The sequence below is a fragment of the Pistacia vera genome, unplaced genomic scaffold, assembly GCF_008641045.1.
Source record: "Pistacia vera cultivar Batoury unplaced genomic scaffold, PisVer_v2 Contig487, whole genome shotgun sequence".
Classification (NCBI taxonomy): Eukaryota; Viridiplantae; Streptophyta; class Magnoliopsida; order Sapindales; family Anacardiaceae; genus Pistacia; species Pistacia vera.
In genome coordinates, this window is record NW_022196320.1 from 1,263,969 (window position 1) to 1,270,345 (window position 6,377).

Sequence of the window (6,377 nt, forward strand, 5' to 3'; positions counted from 1 at the left end):
CGAGTATCGAATCCCAAGAGAACTACCTACCAAATACCAAACTAGTCTATTTTATTGCTATTTGATGAAACATAATTTTAAGAATGAATTTAATGAAAAAGAAAACAAACTAAAAATTAAACAAAAGTAGAATTTTATTAATACTTTGGTAAACAAATCAATATGACTAAACTTAGGGTACAGATTTCACACTAATTTAATCCTATGAATTCACAATTATTGCTAACCTAATTAAGCTTATTCTAAAGGCAAAACTCCTTGATATTCCACTAACTTTCTCTCGAACAATGAGCAAATTAACCCTTAAGCAACAACCCAAAATATCTCTAAATTAGATTTAGGAACTAAGAGATCATTAAGTTCTATGGAATTTACCAGAGCTCATACTCGCTACCTATCTCTAGCGTTCGCTCAATCTATGGTTTTATTACCTTAGACAAATCTACCAAGTACCAAACTATTCTATTTTATTGCTATTTGATTAAACATATTTTAAAATGAATTTAATAAAAAAGAAAGCAAACTAAAACTAAACAAAAAGTATAATTTTATTAATATATACTTTGGTAAACAAATCATATGACTAAACCTAGGGCACAGATTTCACACTAATTTAATCATATGAATTCACAATTATTGCTAACCTAATTAAGCTTATTCTAAAGGCAAAACTCCTTGATATTCCACTAACTTTCTCTCGAACAATGAGCAAATTAACCCTTAAGCACAAACCCAAAATATCTCTAAATTAGATTTAGGAACTAAGAATCATTAAGTTCTATGGAATTTACCAGAGCCTCATAGATGTAGTAACCTATCTCTAGCATTCGCTCAATCTATGGTTTTATTACCTTAGACAAATCAGGTTTATCTCTCGATCTTAACCCAACCCAAATATCATTCAACTCTCGGAATTGAAAGCATTACACACAATAATAAAACTTAGAATTAATGCTCAATAAGAATTAACAACAATAAACCAACACATATTCATAAATTGGGCTATATCTTAGCCTTAGAAAAGGGATTTAGTTCACAATTGCAGTAATAAAAACCATCATTATATCAATAACATGAGTTCAAGAAGAAAATATAAAAACTTCTCTAATTGGAACGAGAACTGCAAGAATTCCATCTCCAAAATAGTAGTCATCTTTTCTCCTCTCTAATCCTAAAAACTACTTAAAGACCCTTATTTAATGCTAGGGTTTGGAGGTTACTTAGGAAAAAATTAAATGCCTTAACCATTCAGATTTGGACGAGGAGAATGCAATAACCAAACAAGCCTGTGACCCATCGCTGCAGCGATCGTTCTTTCTGCCCCATGAGTCTATGATCTTCAGAATTTGTAAAGTTACCAACACAAACATTGTAGATCTCTGATAATTTTCCAACGCCACAAGAATTGTCGAATTCCAATTTCTACGGCTCAATTTATAATAGAAACATCAAAGCATGCTTATCTTGAAGGATTTCCAGATTTTACGTTGTATCTTCGACATGTCACAACTTTCTGTTTCAACCTGATTCTTGTACTTTTGTTCCTACACGTCATGAATTCCATCGACATCATTCTTTTTCCTTCAATATTGGTTTGAACCTAAAAATACTCCAAAATACACCTGTGATCCCGTAAAAGGTATTTATGAAAGAATTAATTCAAATTCCACAAGTTAAACACATTTTTCCACAAATAAACCAATTAAATCACTCACAAAATATACTTTCAAGCTCTTATTACTAATGCAGTAGATATTTTCCAAATTTGAACTTAAACTAAACACTTAAAACTAATGCAAGTACATGTCTTCAAATATAAGTCTGTTACAAACAGGAACTGATTGTAATTTTCTCTGTATTGCATTGACAAATTATACATCAATATATAGGAAATAAGACTAATCTAGGATAAATAATCTGATCTAGGAAATAAAAATCTAACTTCCTATTTTACAGATTTGTTCCTATTATGTATTGATTACATCCTAATATCCTATTGATGATTATTCACTTATCATGCAATATCTGTAAGATTTTGCATGATTATCTACAACAATCTACACACTCCCCCTCAAGATGGAGCATAGATGTTAATCATGCCCGCTTGTTACAAATATAATCAATCCGAACCCCATTCAGAGCTTTGTGAAAACATCTCCTATTGCTCTCCAGTCTTCACATATCCTGTAGAAATTAAACCTTGCTGATTTTTCTCACGAATGAAATGACAGTCAATTTCAATGTGCTTAGTTCGTTCATGAATACGGGATTAGACAATATGCAGAGCGGCTTGGTTATCACACCATATTTTGCTGGCAAAGAGGCCATGACCAACTTCAGTCAAAACTGATATATCCTATTACTACTTCACACACAGACTGGGCCATAGCCCTATATTCTGATTCTGCACTAGATCGGGACACAATAGTTTGCTTCTTACTTTTCCATGAACCAAATTTCCACCAATAAATACAGTAGCCCGTAGTGGATCTCCTATCTATCTTGAAAGCCACCCAATCTGCATCAGAGAAGCACTCAATATTATTATGCCATGATTTTCGTACAAAATACCACCGTCCTGGAGCTCTTTTCAGATAACACGAATATGTTCTAACGCTGCCCAATGATCAACAGTAGAGAAGACATGAATTGACTTACTACACTAATAGAGTACACATATCAGGACGGTGACTTTTAGATAGTTCAACTTTCCAACCAGTCTTCTATACCTCTCAGGATCTTCAAATAGTTCACCATCTTTGGTAAGTTGCGAATTAGGAAACATTGGCGTACTCCATGGCTTAGCACTCAATTTTCCTGTCTCAGTTAATAAGTCAAGTACATATTTCCTCTGAGAGAGGAAGATGCCTTTCTTGCTCCTTGTTACCTCAACCCCTAAAAAATACTTCACACTCCTAAATCTTTTGTATGAAATTGAGTGTGAAGAAATGACTTAAGTAATGCAATCCCTGTAGTGTCACTCCCAGTGATGATAATGTCATCAACATATACAACAAGAAGAATATGCCACTGCCGATTGTTTGTAAAAGACTGAGTGATTAGACTTGCTCTTTGTCATTCCGAACTTTGCAACTACCTCCACTGAACTTCCAAACCAAGCACTGGACTCTGTTTCAAACCATCAAACGATTTGCGAGAGAGACAACTTTCCCCTACTCCCCTGAGCAACAAATCCAGGTGTTGCTCCATATAGACTTCTTCCTGAGGTCACCATGTAAAAAGGCATTTTTTTATGTCCAACTGATGTAATGGCCAAGAATGTTAGCCGCTATGAGATAAATAAGCGAACAAAGTCAACTTAGCCACAGGGGAAAAAGTTCAGAATAATCCACTCCATAAGTTTTGAGCATAGCCTTTAGCTACAAGACAGCTTTAAGCTGAGCCATTGACCCTCAGGATTTACTTTAACAGCAAACACCCATTTGTATCCAAAGGCTTCTTTCCAGTAGGTAAGTCAACCAAGTTCCAAGTACCATTAACATCTAAAGCAATCATCTCTTCTATCATAGCATCACGCCAACCAGGATGAGATAAGGCTTTATGGACAGTTGCAGGAAGGGACAGAGTCTAGTGATGCCACAAAAAGACCAAGAAGAAGATGATAGTGATCATAAGAACAAATGAAGATATAAGATAAGTCAACTGACGTTTACCTTTTCGAAGAGCAATAGGAAGATCAAGATCACTCAAGGTTGGATCCAACGACAAGAGTCTTGGGTAGGACATGAAGTCCGAGTGTCTTCTTGACGAGGAACAGGTATCGCGATCACTAGGGACTGGGTCTAACGACGAAGGGACTGGTACAGGATTCTTGTCGACGAGAATAGACAATGCAATTGGAGGTAGTGACGGACAAGTGGTGGGGTTGGAGGAGAACAGTATGTGAAGACTCAGGTGTGACAGTATAAATTAGTAAGTCATCGTCCTCCCCTGAGTGTATAGGTAGATGAAGTGGGAAAAAAAGGGGTGTTTTCTAAGAAAGTAACTCAGGTGACACCAGATATCTATTAAGACTAGGACAATAACATCATATCCCTTCTGAAGACGAGAGTAACCTAGAAAAACACATTTAAGAATTTGGGATCTAACTTGGTTACTTGGGGTCGAACATCACGAACAAACAAGTACTACCAAATATCTTTGGGACAATAGGAAACAAAGACTTAGACAGGAAGAGAACACTGTAAGGAGTGGAACCATTCAAATAGAGGAAGGCATGCGGTTAATTAGAAACAGGCCGTGGAAACTGCATCGGCCCAAATTGTTTAGGAACTTGCATTTGAAATAATAGGGCTTGAGCGTTTTCAAGAAGGTGCCTATTTTCCTCTCGGCTACTCCATTTTGGGATGGTTTGGTCAACACAAGAGGATTGATGAAAAATGTCATGCTGGCGCATATAAGACTGAAAGAACCTAGAAATCTCTTTGGCTTATCGCTTCTAATGTCTGGACAAAGTATTAAATTGAGTTTAACTTCAGCACAAAGGCACAAAAATGAGAAAACAACTCAGAACGATTTTTCATTAAATAAAGCCAAGTTACACGAGAGTTGTCATCAACAAAGGTAACAAAATATTTAAATCCAGGTTTAGACACAATAGAACACGGACCCCAAACATCTGAATGAACTAATTCAAAAGGGACACTAGCCGTTATTGACTCTTGGACTGGAAGAAAGCGGTGGTGTTTGGCAAATTGACATGACTCCACATCTAACGAAGATAACTTATTAAACTAGGACATATTTTCTTTAACAATGGTAAAGAAGGATGTCCTAACCGACAATGCTCCTCAAAAGGGTCGAAATACTAGAACATGCAATGGTTCTGGGCACCTTGTGTCAAATATGTAAAGCCCTCCAATTCATGTCCTTTACCAATAATCTGCCTCGTCGTAAAATCCTGAAACAGGCAATGATCAGGGAAAGGAATGCAACATTTAAGAGCGCGAGTGAGTTTACTCACAGAAATTAAATTAAAAGCGAACTGTGGTAGACTCAATACAGAGGATAGGGAATTAACGAGTAGGATTAACAGACCCGCCCAAGACACAAGAAGTTGACCCATCAGCTAAAGTAACATTAGACGAGGAATTATGTGACTGTATGATGAAAAGAGACTAGGTTACCTGTCTATGATTTGTGGCACCAAAACAATGACCCATTTGGAGGATGAGGAAATAACATGTGTTTGGTTTACCTGACTCGGCGAGAGTAGTGATGGAAGTAGTGAAGACTTCATGATTCTTGATACTAAGAAAACTTGGCAAACTCATCAGCTGAAATCATAACCTTCTTCTCAGAAGTATCATAGCGGCAACATGAGCTGACTGAGGTTTCTGGGTCTTATTTGCAACTTTCTACACGTGCGCTTTGTATGACCAGGTTCATGACAATAGTAGCACACAATCCCTCCTGACTTCTGACTCTATTCTCATGATAATTCAACCCCTCCTCTATTATTGCTCCTTTTATAACGCCCTGTCATGATTCTGACTTACAAGAGCACTACTCGATTGAACAGATGGAGTGTTTTTCTGTACGAAGAACCCAGTAAATATGTCTTGGAGGGAGGTGATCTCAGAACTAGCAAGAACCTAGATTTAGCAGATTCAAACTCATAAGGGAGTCCAGCTAGGAAACTCATAATCGCCATTTTCTCTCGTTGAGCTTGTTGAACTTTCACATCAGCACTCACTGGTAGAAGAATGTTAGTTCTTCATATACTTTTTAAAATCTATAAAATAGGCCATAAGAACCTATCTTGTGCTCAGCTCGATAAAAAGCTTTGCATACATCAAAAATACGAGAAACATTTCCTTTCCCAGAATACAAAAAATCTGATAGTCCATCAATTCCTTCACTATTCACAATGATTAATTAAACCAAGTACCTCGCTGTGATGGAGTTCCGTATCTGCAAGAACAATCGGGCATCCTCTCTCAACCATGTTTGTTTGAATCATCTTCAGATGAATCTTTGTGAGATGATCATCTTTACCAATGCTTCGTAGATAAAGACGAATTGTCTTACTCCAATCAAATAGTTATCAGACCCATTAAGCTATGTTCCGTAATTTTTTGACATTATATGAACCATATTAATTATAGACTTTTCAGTCATGGTAAGAAGACGAAAATAGCCAACAAAACTCTTCAACGAACGAACTCTATATCAACAGAAACAAAACTGATATCAAACAAATCAACAAAATTGTTCTGCCTGCTAGAACTGAGGAACTAATCACACAGACTTGTCGGAAATAACAAGACGAAGTCGGGAAGGGTGATCGGGGCACTTTCCTCCTCACACGCGCGCGGTGCGTGGATCTGACGCAGATGAAAAAGGGTGGCGCGTGA